The 15,228-nt window shown below is 40.5% G+C and overlaps 2 pseudogenes; both read left to right on the forward strand.

Annotated features, from left to right (window-relative positions):
- Positions 1-4,905: 4,905 nt before the first annotated feature.
- On the forward strand, positions 4,906-5,116 carry LOC149998639 (large ribosomal subunit protein eL38 pseudogene; annotated as a pseudogene).
- Positions 5,117-7,922: 2,806 nt separating this feature from the next.
- On the forward strand, positions 7,923-14,427 carry LOC149998640 (ribosomal protein eL22-like 1 pseudogene; annotated as a pseudogene).
- Positions 14,428-15,228: the final 801 nt, after the last annotated feature.

Below are 15,228 nucleotides of genomic sequence, written 5' to 3' on the forward strand. Positions count from 1 at the left end.
ATGCACCGCAACCACCATTCCTCACCACTGTGACTGTTCCCCTGGGTAACACATAACATCGAATAGTCCTGTCCCCCGCATCTAATGACAAAGGAAGAACACATGGCAGATCATGATAATGATTTTGTCTTTCTGTAATGATTAAAAAAAACCTTGATTCTGAATAATAATCGCTTTGTTATTCACATTTCCTCATGAATTTTAATGTGCCATCCATTTTCTCATGATTTATCCCACAATTCTCTGTGAACCTTTGTAGAACATTATTCTCTTATCTCTTTCTTTCAATGATGTAATTATTCTCTCTAAACCAAAAGGCTTTAGGATGTTGCTTTTTTCTCTTTTTTTTTACCATATTGGTCAAAGAGCTGGTCTAGGTTGACATTAAATAACCTAGAAAGATCAAGCTGTGCACTTATGATTTCTGCACTTTTTCCTATATGTATGTTACTTAACTTTAAAAAGAGTTTACTTTTTAATAATTCTCTGGAACATCAAGTAATCACAACTTTGTGCCTTTTTAAAGAAATCGTAATTAGTTGTATTCATGAAGGTACATGATTTTGTTCTGTGTTCTAAACATTAGGGAAGCATTTGCTATATATGTATAATAAAGTTAAGGAAGCATTTGCTATATATATATTATAAAAGATTTTATTTATTTACCCTCAGAGAGAGGGGAAAGGAGGGAGAAAGATAGGGAGAGAAACATGGACGTGTGAGAGAAACATCCATCAATTGCCTTTCTTTGCCTCTTAGATGAGCCCCACAGGGAATCAAACCAGCAACCTACACCCAACCAGCTGAGCCACACCAGTCAGGGTCAGGGCAAGAGTGATTTCTAATAGTTATTCTCTTGATTTCCTCATTTTTTTTTTTAGATTTTATTTACTTATTTATTTTTAGATAGAGTTCGTAGGGAGAAAGAAAGAGAGAGAGAGAAACATCGAAGTGTGATCAGTTGCCTCTCGCACGCCCCCAACCAGGGACCTGGCCCAGAACCTGGGTATGTGCCCTGACCAGGAATCTAACTGGCAACCTTTTGATTTGCAGGCTGGAGCTCAATCCATTGAGCAGGGTGCATTTGCAATATATTTTCTTCCCATTCTTCTTTTGAAGGTAAAACTCATATTAAAATTTAGTCCCCTATTACTTGTTTCCCCTGGCTGGTTTGGCTCAGTGGATTGAGCGTCGGCCTGCGAGCTAAGTGTCGCTGGTTCGATCTTCCAGTCAGGGCACATCAGAGAAGGAAAACTCTGATTCCAAAAAACCTCCGCTGCCTTGCGGCATACCTCTTCAGGGGAAAGGCTAAGGGAGTAAACCCCGACAGAAAATCCGGAGCCGGAGTCCCTAAGGCGGTTTGACGTTGTAGTCAACACCGGCAACTCCTGCGGCGCACCCGAAGCCAAGCTGTATTGACTCTGTCTTTCCCTTGGATCCTTCAGCTGCAAAGAGAGGGGGGGTCTGCTGCATGGGCAACAGCAGACCCTCCGTATCACCCTGCCCAGGCTCTGTAGCTTCAGCTTCACTAGAGAGGACACTCCAGCGTCATCGCAAGATGTCGATTCAACACGGGAGGAGACAGATACCGTGTCACTCCCGAGTCGGACTGCACAGCCATTCTCGGCGGTGCAGATAGACTCTTAAGAAGCTACACCATCGTCTCTCGAGACAGACGGCTGCCATTCTATTACTTGTAGGCAAGTAATCACAACATTACATAAAACTAGGCTAGATTTTAAGTATTTAACGAAACAATCTGTCTTACTTACCTTTGTATTCCATGAAGTATCTAGCTCATGGACTTCCAAATAGAAGGCCTTCATGAATATTTGCTTAATAAATAAAAAGTATCTTTTGCAGAAAACAAATCAGCAGTTGTCAGTTCTGGGGGTGGAAGGGTGGAATTCCTTGAAAAAGTGGTGTAAGAGAACTTTTAGAGTGATGTTAATATTCTACAACTTAATTGTGGTGGTAATTACACACACAATTGTATGTATCTGTCAAATACTGTACACTGAAAATGGATCCATTTTGTTATATGTAAATTATCTCAAGAAAGCTGATTAAAGAAAGGATCTTATAATATCATGGTTTTGTTATAGGAAATAACTAATAACAAATGTTAACAAATAACTAGCACATTCTTTACATAATCAAATAAACTGGTTTTAAATTAACTTTGAAATTTCCTAAGTTTTTGATTGAATGACCAATGATCCCTTAAATACTAGTACATGTCTGGTCCTATATTAGCTAACTTATGTTCTTTTTATCTTTAAAACAATTTTTTTAAAATTTATTTTTAGAGAGAAGGGAAAGGTGGAAGAAAGAGAGGGAGAAAAACATCATGTGAGAGAGAAACATCAATGGGTTGCTCTCATCTGTGCCCTGACCAGGGACCCAACCCACAACCCAGGCATGTGCCCTGACCGGGAATCGAACCAGCAACCTTTCTTTTGCAGGATGATGCCCAACCCACTGAGCAACACTAGTCAGGGATGTTCTTCTTAAAATTCTTGCACCAACAAGTACTGTCAAATAAGAATTTTTATTCCTATATGCTATCCACTGAGGCTCAAAGAGGTTAGGCAACTTTTGGTCAAGATGGAGGCCTAGACAGACACGCTGCATCTCCCTCCACAACCAAGAAGAAATACAACGACCTCAAAACTAGAGACAACCAGAAGTTCCAGAAAACCAAGTTGCATGGAAGTGCAACAAATAAAGATATAAAGAGGAAATACTCATCCAGACAGAGAGGAGGGGTGGAGCCGGGTGGAGAGGACCCAGTGTGGTGGTGGTGGCGGTGGCGGTGGCAGCAGCCTGACAGAAAGCACAGTCACACTTAAAAAGATGGGAAGGATGCCTGGGGAGCACGCCCAGCCCCACACCAGACCACACAGCTCATGGTTCTAGTGCCAGGGAAAATAAAGCCTCATTGCTTCTGACTATGAAAACTAGTGGGGGTTGTGGCAGAGGAAGAAACTGCTGGTACAAAATAGACAGGGGGAAGTTAAGAATAATATAGGAAAGGGTGAAGCCAAAGAACTTATATGCATGACCCATGGACATGAACTAAGGGGGTAGAATTGCCGGAGGGAAGGGGGCTACTGGGTGGAAGGGAGCAAAGGGAAAAAAATTGGGACTACTGTAACAACATAATCAATAAAATACACTTTAAAAAAAAAGAGGTTAGGCAAACTTGTCCTAGATCAGATATTTTTAAAAAAAACTGTTCATGCAGCAATATAATTTCAAAGAGCCTAAACTAAACACACATTTATGATTTAGGAATTTCAAGGAGGCAGATAAGTTTGCCCAAAAAGTACCTATGGTGATAAAAAATAAATAAGAATTTAAATTCAGCAAATATTATATGTGCTTCCTTTCTGACAGGCACTGTGCTAGATATTTCAGGGAATGTAATGCTGAAAGTATATAGACTTTCCTGTCAAAGTATATACCATATTACATGACGCATAAATAAATAGCAATAATACCAGGCAAAATTTGAATCTAGAATATGATTAGAGAGAATTTCGCATCAAAGAAGGCAGAAGTAGTTTCAACTTCCACTAAGTTGATTAATTTAAAAAACACAACCAGCCACCAACAGGAATTTGGAGAGGTTCAGGCTTAGATGACTTTAAGATCACAAGAGAAAAGCCAACACTGTTCTCCTTCCCTCACTCTATTTATTTTAACAGCCTATGAGTGTGTTTAGACAGACGCTAGTCCTCAGAGGATATGTGTCTGGGATTCAGGGGCCCCTCACATCTTCTTTGCCCTGTGTGCCCTCCTGCATCCTTCCCTCCTGACTCCTGTTCTGTAGCAGCCAACATGCTCTCTCCAGGCATCTGAATTTCATTTTATCCAGGGTCTGCCTCTGCCCCAGATCCCATGTCCTGTGTTCCTGGGGTTTAGGGACACTGTCCACAGAAGATATGCATGCACCTTTCTCCCTTGCTCCATCTTTGCTTTGGAATCTGGGATTCCATCATAGGTAGGGAAGCCTCTACCCCCCCAATGCCTCCTAACCAAGAAAGCAAATGTGAGGAAGGGAACCCGGATGCCTCCCTGCTGTGGCTGTCAAGCCTCCATAAATCCTTTCATAGGTGTTTGCTGCTACCTTCTCCCTGTCATGAGAAAAATAAAATATTCTTTTCCTTGAATATTATTTTATTTATTTATTTATTTGTTTGTTTATTTATTTATTTATTTATTTTAAAGATTTTGTTTATTTTTAGAGAGAGGGGAAGGGAGGGAGATAGAGGAGAGAAACACCAACTGGGGACCCGGCCCACAACCCAGGCATGTGCCCTGACTGCAAATCAAACCAGCAACCCTTTAGTTCACAGACCAGCGCTCAATCCACTGAGCCACACCAGCGAAGGATGGATTTTGTTTTTTTTAAAGAGCAATAAATATATTTTTTAAAACTTGTTTTATTAGCAGTCAAAGAAATGGAAATTAAGGTAATTGAATGATATTTTAACTTATTCAATTAACAAATATTTTTCAATTATATTTTTTGCTGCTGAGGGTATGAAGAGGGAGTTTCTTTTTCTCTGCTGATAATAGCAATCTTTCTGAAAAGTTGTTTGGCAATTTAAATACTAAGGTCCAAAAAAGCTTATGTCCCTTTATCCCTTCAGTTTTACTTCTGGGGTGTTACTTTAAGGAAATAATTGGAAATACATTTTTAAAATAATACCAAACTATATTTCTCATCATTATTTATAACGATCCATAATTTAAAAGTCTAGGTTGCAAAAATAGGAACATAAATAAGTGATTATGTTTCCATATGATGAAGTATACTAGTATTAAAAATAGCTTCTTCTTGAGAGGTACACAGGGAATAAGGGGGTCAATCCGAGATGCCGGCTGTGCCTCGTAGCCATGCCTCACAAAATTGAGGGAATCAAGGACTTCCTGCTCACAGCCAGATGAAAGGATGCCAAATCCATCAAGATCAAGAAAAATAAGGACAATGTGAAGTTTAAAGTCCAATGCAGCAGATACCTTTACACCTTGGTCTTCACGGACAAAGAGAAGGCTGAGAAACAAGCAGTCCCTGCCCCCAGGTTTGGCCATGAAGGAAGTGAAATGAACCAGACACACTGATCTATATTAAAATGTTAAAAAAAAATTTAAAGCATTTACAAAGAAATTTAGGATTTTAATGCCACAGATTATAAATACATTATAAATGTATGTAATATGTGTATATGCATATAACATATGTATATGTATATATAATCAGTATGTATGTATGTGTGAACATCTGTAGACAGAACCAGCTACATAATTTGCAGGGCCTGTATAAAATGAAAATGCAGTACCTTTCATTCAAAAATCATTAATAATTCCAAGACAGCAATAATACCAAGTGTAGGGCCCTTCTGAACATGAGTTCCATGTCCCTGAAATTGTCCCTGACCATAGAAAAAGACAAGAAGAATACAAACCAAAATATCAATAGTGATTATCTTTGGGCTTTGGGATTAATGATGGTTTTTATTTTAGGTGTTTTATCAATTTTGACAATAGACATATGTTACTTTTATAATCAGTGAAAAATTAGTATGTCTTTAAAAAAAAACCCAAATTATCTTGAAAGCAGCACTCAAGTGAATTGCATTATATTCTGCTTTTAAACTCTTTTAAATATCCATTTGGGGCTGCTGGGGAATAACAGATATTCTATTTAAAGATTCTATACTATGTTTTTTAAGTCACTGTAAAGAACATAGCAAAATATAAAAATGAAGTCATTTCTTGGCTAAGTCAAAAAAGCAAGCCAAGCTGAACACAAATAACGCATTTCCATCTATTTTTGTCCCATGTAGAATTAGCTTTGGTTGGACACTGAACATTTGCCTGAATGTTGCAATGCTAAAAATTCCTTCCCCCGTGTCTTTAGACCTACATTCATATAACTGACAGCCCACACCAGCAAAGGGGAGGAGACCTGCAGGAGGCCTATCGCATCTGAGCACTTACTAGTTCAGTGAAGGACTCAGCAATACATTTATTTTTTAATTGCAGAAAGGTTGCATCTGGAAGGCAATAAAACGCACCTTAAGTGAGAGAGCATGAAGTGAGTTAAAAATCATACAGAGGCTATTTGCAATGCATTCTTTTAGAAGTTACACAGAGGAGCCTTAGCAAGTTGGGTCATCAATGACTTCTAACGAGTCGTTTTGGCACAAAAGCCAAGGGAAATTGCTCAGTCTTTTTAGTGCCCTCATAGCCGATCTGTCTAGGCACAAAGGCTTGGTTGCAGGTTTCATATTTTGGTGTATCCTCTGCTGTACTGCACATTCACCTAACCCCCCTCCCCCATTATACAATTTCAAACAGAAAAAGAAAACTGATTATTAATTTGCCATTTCTTTCTCTCTTCCACCTTCTCTTAATGCCGTATCCTGAGAGGAGCCCTTCTGCAGAGCACCTGCTGAGGAGGTAGGGGTGCAAACTGGAGGAGTCAAAAAGGGCCATTGCCCTACTTTAAAAGGGAAAGCGACATGAAGGGGAAGATCTTGGGGAGAAAGAGGAGGAGGAGGGGAGGAAGTGAGAGCATCAAAGACAGGGAGGGAGGCTGGACAGATCTGAGAAAGAGAAAAGACCAAAATGTGAGGCTGCCCTTGGAAAACCTTGTAGGAGAGAGAAATATTCAAGCAGGTAAGCTGCTAGTGGTGTGTTACGCAACCACCTCTCTGTCTCCCTAGAAACCTTCAGGAAACTACTTCTCGCCCTGGCCTGCGTGGCTCGTGGCTCGTGGCTCGGTTGGTTGGGAGTCATCCTGCAAAGCGAAAGGTCACAGGCTCAATCCCTAAGAGGCAACCAATCAACGTTACTCTCACACACGGATGTTTCTCTCTCTCTTACTCCTTCCCTTCCCCTCTCTCTAGAAATAAATAAACTCTTTTAAAAAATTATTACCAACTGCTTTTTTATAGAAGAGAAAGTTTATTAGAAAGTCACAGAGGTAGAAGTGAGCTGTACAAGAAATGGGCTCAGGAACTAAATTCTAGAAGCAGAAAGGAAGGCCCTTGGAGCTTAGGAGACAGGAACGGAAGAGGTAACGTACTGGGGGGCGGGGGGGGGGAGCACAGGGGGTCCAGGGACAGCGCAGGTGCGCCCCGAGAGGGAAAGCGCTACTCACCAACACTCTTACAGTAGGATTTCGGTCATTGGGATGTGATGACTTTTGAGAGTGGCCTCCAAGGGGAGTCAGACAGGGCCAGGGAAGCAGGTTATGGTCACGTTTCAGGTCGGAGAGCGAAAAAAGAACTCGTTTCTTTCATGTTTACCTTTTACCAGTGTAGGGGAGGGAAGAGTTCTCCTGGACCCCCTTAGGCATCCGGGCTGGGTCTGAAAATATAACTTGCAAAGACAGGTCAACAGGATAAAAGCATACAATTCTAAAATATGTTTTATGAGACATGAGCGCCCACATAAAGAAAAGAAGACCCGAAGAAACACTTAGACCTGAGTGTGTTTACACAAGCTTTGATGAGGAGGGGGCGGTCCCATAGCTCTAGGATCAGTTAAGGTGGATGAGCTAAGGGGAGTAAACAGGGGAAACTTAGCAAGGCCTGCTTGTTCCAGTTCTTCCGGGTGTCCCTTTGTCTTCGAGATAAGGACACACCTCTCCGGTGAGGGTTTTATGACCTGTTTTAGGGCAGAAGGGCGATGTGAAGGTCAGAGTAACCTTCTTGCTTCTGTTTCTTTCTCACTCTCCTTCAGCTTCAAATATTCAGCATGCCAGGGTGACACACTTGGGGGTAGCATGTCCTGAATTCCAGCACAAGCAAAGAGGAGATTCACACGAGTTTTTGTGTCCAGTCTGTAAACGTGCACATGTTTAAATTTTACTTGCTCAGTGACTCCTCATTAATTCAACAGATATCATGGCAGCTCCCACTATTCGCCAGGTACTGTGCTGATTGTTACTGGGGTACGCCCTCGGCATTGCAAACCTGGTCCTTGTCCTGTCGGGGCTCATAGTTTAATAGCTTGCAGTTTACTTTTAAGGAGAAGACCCAAAACAAGTTATAAACAAATATAGCAAGTGAAGATGCTACTAAGAGGTTATTTTTCATTAAAAAAGAATAAAAAAGGCAAAGCAAAACTTTTTAGCCTATTTAATTATAAGCACATAGTAGTTTTATTACAATTTGACTGCAAGGGAAAGGCTTCTAGAAGACCATTGCAAAGATTCACTCTTGACAAAAATATTTTATAGGAAAATTGAAAAGTAAACCTTTTTTGATCACATGTGAAAGAATGTTTAAGGGCACTTCAGTCAGTTAAATGGATGGGCAAGCTGCTTTCCTAAAATAAGCCCTAATCCAGTTAAATTTTGGAAAAGTCCTGAAGCATTTTATTAGGAATGCTAATGTCTTCCCAGTCCAGGTTTGGAACACTTTTCCTCTTACAGTATATATATATTTTTCTTTTTTATAATTTATTTATTTGTTTATTTATTTATTTTTAGAGAGAGGGGAAAGGAGAAAGAGAGGGAGAGAAACATCACTGTGTGGTTGCCTCTCATTCATGCCCCCAACTGGGGACCTGATGTGCAACCTAGTCATGTGCCCTGACTGGGAATCGAACAAGCAACACTTAGCTCACAGGCCGACGCTCAATCCACTGAGCCACAGCAGCCGGGGCCTCTTACAGTATATTTTAAAAAGACATTTCAATGTAATCCTTCGCTTCCATTTTTAGCTGTAAATGTATTATTCCATTTCCTTGTCTCATCAGTCCCCATTTAAAACACAGCGGTCCTGCCTGCGTGTTGTGAAACCAGTGGCTGCGATGGAGATCACGGTGGGAGTCCCAGCTTAATGGAACTGGCAGGCACGACGTTGCCGGAGCTCATCCGAAAGTTGAAGAAGTCATATTTGAGGTCTAAAGAAAGCCAAAAAGCCAGTCAAAAATGGAAAAGCATTCCATTTGGGCAGCAGCCGTATGAGGCCTCAAAGAGGCATTACCCGAGGAAGGGGACATGGAAGGCTTGAGTTCCATTCAGGATGTTGAGAAATGGGCTCTGATTGGTCCATTCTGAGCTGTATGCCAACCCCTTGGGTAAGGTACTATGAAAAATCTGGAAGGAACTAAGGTGGGGTGCTAAGACCAGAGGGAAGGAGATAGCAACCCAGGGAGGAGGGGGAGGAGAAAGACGTGTAGAAATTTATTCTCTGAGGTCACCATTGTTTTCTGCACCCCATGGAAGAGTGACTTCTGTGATTAGTGACATCAGGACAAGCCTTGGGAAGCAGGAGTACTGCACTGAGCGAAGCCCAGAGGCTTACACCACCAACTCTCGCTGACACGCTGTCCTGCTGGTGATGGGGTTCATGAGGCGGGTCCTGACCCTATGCACTGCTGGCCCCAGGGGCATCTTCCTTACAGACCCAGCACTCTCTAAAGATGGGTTGGAAGAACTAGAGAAGAGAGGAATTAGGGAAGCCCTAATTTAGCCTGAGACCAAAATCACATTACTCCAAACAGTTTTCAAAGAAACCCTCCCTAGATCTGCTTTCCAATGGCTTCGGATTGGAAGGGGGAAAGAGGGGAGAGACGAGCCTCCAGACCTCCAGCAGATGGGTTTTGGTTAGATATCAGCATATCTTGAAATACTGTTTTATGAGTCAGGACTCTTAATTATAAAGACAAAAATTCAACTCAAACTAGTCTAAGGGGGAAAAAAAGCAGTTTATTTGACTCACATACTTGGAAGAACAGGAGCATGTGTTAAAATTAAAAGTTTCTGCCTTTTGTTTCTCATCTCTAGTTGGCTTGGCTTCATTCTCTGACCTCAAATCTTCATTCTTGGGGCCTTCAGCCTTTCTCCACCTGGTGGGATAGCTCCAGTAGCCCCAGGCCTACATCACAGCATAACCACCCCATTTCTCTCTCTAAACTTGTATGTATCACATCCTAGGGAAGATTTCTGATTGGCCATGCTTGGTTAGGTCATAACCTTGGAACCAATCATGCTGGTCAGGGGGAGGGGATCTAATGGGCCAGATCCTGGTCTTGGGCCCACCACACAGGCCAATGCTGTCAGAGTACTGTGACTCAAAGTCCTATAAACAGGAAAGGTTAGTGCCCCAACACTAAGGATGCTGGAGAGACAAAAACTACAAAATCCAGAATGGTAAGGGAAGTTAAACTATTCTTACAAGAGCAGCACAAAAGAAATGTAAAAATTACTACAATATAGCTTGGCCCTTCTCTCCCAGCTCTCAATAAAATTGTTCTTAAAGAGTACCTTTTCATGAAATAAAACTCAGGATATTAAGAAAATGCCACAGGACAGGAAATAATCTTATTCTCCTCAGACTTGTAGAGAAGGGCAAGAACTGGATAGAAGTGGGTTCCGCCCATGAGGCAGAGAGGGGTACAGAGAGAGATACAGTTCCTGGAACTAAGTTTATCTCTGGAAGGTACAGTAAGAGGCGACAATCTAAGAAAGCCTGGGCCCAGCACTAAGTTGGAAGATCTCAGATGGTACGCGGTGAATGCTTTTCTGCAAAGGTTTCCAAATACTGAGAGTCACCTATCTGTAGGTATTTGGGCTGAGGTTACGCTGGCATATCTTTAGTCGCTGGCAGGCTCAGAAGAAGGCAGCGCCTCTAGCAATAGAGAAAGTGTGGTTCTCAGCAGGTTCCTAAGTCAGGGATCCAGGCAAAGGGAACAGACAGAGAAATAGGAGATTTGATTACCAGGAAGTGTGGTCTTGGAGAAAAGACAGAAGCTCCAGTTGTTGGAGCAGGGGGTCAGAGCTGGTTTAGCGGGGAGTATGACTTCGTGTGCCAAGTTTTTGGCTGATGGGCAGGAGGCAAGAGTGCCTTTCAAAGGCTAAGACTTATTTAAAAGAGCAGATAGTTGGTATCTGTGGGGAGACAGAGGATATAGAAGTTGGGAGTCATGCAAGTTCTGACAGAAACAAGAAAGATTATTTACTAAGCAAGCTGAATAGAATGTGTTTTGGTCAGATCAAGTCCTGGAGTTGTAATAAAGTACGCCAAGGGAGACATTTTTAAAAAGAGGAAGAGCCCACATCTGATTTGAAGCACCTAGGGCTGTGAGAATATCATGACTAGTGAATATAGGTACAATGTTAGGCATGTTTGTATAAGAAGAATTTGATATCTGTATTCATCTCCAAGGTGTGCCTCTCTATGTGAAGTTGTCTGGATAAAGATATAGCTTCAGTTTCATACTAGAAACTGGCCACCATTTCCTTGCAAATTAAAAATACAAATATCTTCTAGAAAACAAGAATATTATACCTCCAGGAATTTGGATAATGCTGTGGGTTGAGTTTTTTCTTTTTTAAAATTCTAATTAAGCCATCCATCACCTCAAGGTGACAATTTCCTCAAGTATGCTCTTCTTAAAACCATTGGATTTTATTTAGTTTCCTATAGAAGGAAAAAATTTGACTCCTAGGGGAAAATCTCATGTAAGTGGCCATTGTTACTTTTGGGGGAGGGGAGGTATAGAGGAATCTTCTCCTGTCCTGTCCTTTGGAAAGTCATTCCTCTCCCGCTGCACAGGATCCTAGCAGCCATGTCAGTTACATGGATTTATGGACCAGGCTGCCAAATCAGACACACTCTATGGCCAGCTATTAGCTGTCAAGACCTTTTTTTTTCATTTTCTCAATCAGTTATTAATCTTGGATTCAGACTTGGGATTGAGTTTTTGCATGGCACTCTACGATGCCCCGGTGACAAAGTGTGGCCAAAAGTTTGGAGGAGGGATAGTCCCATTTCTGAATAGTTGCCACGCAGCACTTGGAGAATTTGCTGCTTCAGAAATGTTCTTGGCCACACAGGGCAGCATCCTGTCCAGGGCTGGGGTTAGGGGTGAAAGAGATCTACTGCCCTCGAGTGGCTTTCCTGGTTACTACAACAGCTCATGCGGAGACTTACTGAAAACTTTCAGGAACGAACACCTCTGGCAGGACAGGAGGGAGGCAGATTGGCCTGGGAACAAGAGACAACCAGAGGCAGTAAAATTTCAGCTATTACTATTAATGTGACTGCATCAATACTCTCAACTTAGTGTAACCTGGAGAAATATGAATTACATGAATCATAAGTTTTTAGTGAGAACATACTGCTTTTTTTCAGAGGGGAAAGGAGGGAGAAAGAGACGGAGAGAAACATCGATGTGAGAAAAACATCAATTGGTTGCCTCTCCTATGAGACTGGGGACCGAACTTACAACCTACGCATCTGCCCTGACCAGGAATCAAAGTGGTGACCTTTAGCTTTGCAGAACAACACCCAACCAACTGAGCCACACCAATCAGGGCAAAGGAGGTTTATGCTTAACGTAGAATAAAAATTAAAACATTTATGTTGAACTGAGAAAGGACCATGCAACCTAGAAATGCAAAATATTTAAAGATGAGGGGGTTAGAAAAACATTTAAGATCAAGGGTTATATAAATAAAGGTTAAAATTTTACTTAAGTTGGGGAGGACGTTAAAAAATGGAACTCTTGTGCATTGATGATGGGAATGTAAAATGGTGCAGTTGCTGTGGAAAACACTAGGGCAGTTCCTCAAAAAAAAAAAAAAGTAACATAGAATTACCATATGATGCAGTAATTTCACATTTAGGTATATACCCAAAAGAATCAAAAGCAGGGATTCAAATAGATATAATATTTCTATACCCACATTCATAGCAGCATTATTCACAATAGCCAAAAAATAGAAATATCCTCACAATGTCCATCCACAAATAAATGAATAAACAGAATGTGGTATATACATACAAAAGAATATTATTTAGTCTTAATAAGGACACATGCTACAATATGCATGAACCTTGAGAACATTATGCTAAGTGATGTAAGACAGATACAAAGGACATACATTGTATGATTCCATTTATAGGAGGTACTCAGAAAAGACAAATTCATAAAGACAGAAAATATAAAAGAGATTACCAGGAACTGCAGGGAAGGAGAAATAAGAAGTTGTTGTTTAATCAGCATAAAATTTCTGTCTGGAATGATGAAAAAGTTCTGAAAATAGATAGTGGTGATGGTGAACACAACATTGTGAATGTACTTAATACTATTGAATTGCATATTTTAAAATCATTAAAACAGCAAATTTTATGTCATGTATCCTTTACCATGATAAAAAATTTTACCACAAAAAAACCCAGTGAAATGGATTCATTATTTTATCTTCAAAGAAATATGAAGTGTTTCTTTTATTTGCTTTTTAAAAATGTTTTTTGGACTTTATTGGCTGCTTTTTATTACGCACTGAATACATGTAAGGGAGATTGCTATTATATACTTTAAAATAAGGTTACAATTTCATGGCCTCAGGCATTAATTTTGTGAATTTGTCCCATGACCAGATGAAATGAAATTGAAGGCTGAAATTTTTCCATGCATCTTGTAAAGAAATAGCATTTTAAGGACTTTCTGACATTTTTAATTTTTTTTAATTTACCAGGTAGTTTTTGGTATAGAGGGTAAATTAAAGTTATTGTAAATCAGCTATTCCCAACTAAATTAATAGTTTGGCTTGATTCTTGTTTACTATATTCAACTTTGATTATAATTAGAGAAAATAAAATGATTCTAAATAGAAGTCTAAATAAAAGCATATTAAAAATTGGTTCTCCAAATCACCCCAGAATGGAAAATCTTATTTTACTGCTATTGAAATTTGAACTTTTTCAAACACAAGGTACAGGGTGTATTGTAACAGGGGAACCTGTGAAGCTTCCCAGGGAGTTCAAATACAAGTTCGGAGTTCCGATACATGGGGCCTTGACCAAACCTTGCTGTACCCAGCACGGGCCCTGGAACAGGGTAGGTGGCTGGCAAATACATGCTCCATGAATGGCGGATAAATGAACGTCACTTCCTCTCTCTGAACCCCCATATTCTCATCTGGGGTAAAGAGGGGGGTGAACAAGATGAGTGGGTGTCAGCTCTGCCTACACGTTGCAGTCACTGGAGCGCTTTCAAAATTGCTGATGCTCACGGACTACGTGCAAGGTGGTGCCGGAAGTCAAGAAGCCTAAGAAGACAACCTGGAACTTGGGTTTGGACCTTCCTCATCCAGTAGAAGATGGAATTTTTGGTTCCGCAAATTTTGAACTGTTTCCACGGGAGAAGGCTAAAGTCAATGGAAAAACTGGAAATCTTGGGAACATTGTTCACACTGAATGCTTTAAGAATAAAATCGCAGTCGTTCCTGAGAAACAATTCTCTAAAAGATATTTGGAATATCTTGCCAAGAAATACCTTATGGAGAACAGTCTTCGTGCTCGGCTTCACATCGTTGCATCTGACAAGGAGACTTAGGAACGTCGTCACTTCCAAATTAGTCGAGATGAAGATGGATCTCAGTCGGAGGACTAGGTGAGCCCACCTTTACCAGGGCTTTGTTTACTAGTAAACAATGAAGCATACAAGGGAAACATCTAATAATGGACTTCTAGTTTATCAGTGAATAAAAACCACAGCACTCTGTACGTTAAAACACAAAACTGCTGATGCTACAACCTAGGTGAAGCTTGAAAGCACTGTGCTAAGTGAGCAAGGCCAGGACAAATAGTGTATGATGCCACTTACATTTAGCCTTATAAAAACAAAGGAGAAGCTAAATCCTCTTTGGGTTTGAACAGAGAAGTTTTCAAGAAGGAGGAGACGGCTGTTCCCATCTCTGCCAGCCCGTCCTCTGTGAGGCCCGCCTGCATACCTAGGTTCTCTCACTGGGACTCCCTTCACTAACACAACCACATCGGCTCCCAGCAGCCTGGACAACGCACTTCTACAGAGGCCCAAACACATAAGTCTCTTATTCCTCTGTAATATACCCCCAAGTCTAGTTAAAAAAAAAAAAAGTTCTAATGAATTAATTTCAGGAAATAGAAATGGTATATATATAATTATATATTATAGTATAATGATATATAAGTATATTAATGATATTTAATGCTAATATATGCATATATAAATACCATGCAAGTATTATATAAATAACATATAAATACTATATATAATATAAATATATAGATCATATAGAGGCCTAGGCAGTCTAAAAACATCTCCTAAAATCTAAATTTCCTGACATTCCGGGATCTTCATAATCTGGCCCCCAACTTTCTCTCCAGTCTTATCCTTTTCTGTTCCTCTTTGTCCTTTTTGTGCCCCAACAGT

The sequence above is a fragment of the Furipterus horrens genome, unplaced genomic scaffold (genome assembly GCF_987537825.1).
Source record: "Furipterus horrens unplaced genomic scaffold, mFurHor1.1.pri manual_scaffold_11, whole genome shotgun sequence".
Classification (NCBI taxonomy): Eukaryota; Metazoa; Chordata; class Mammalia; order Chiroptera; family Furipteridae; genus Furipterus; species Furipterus horrens.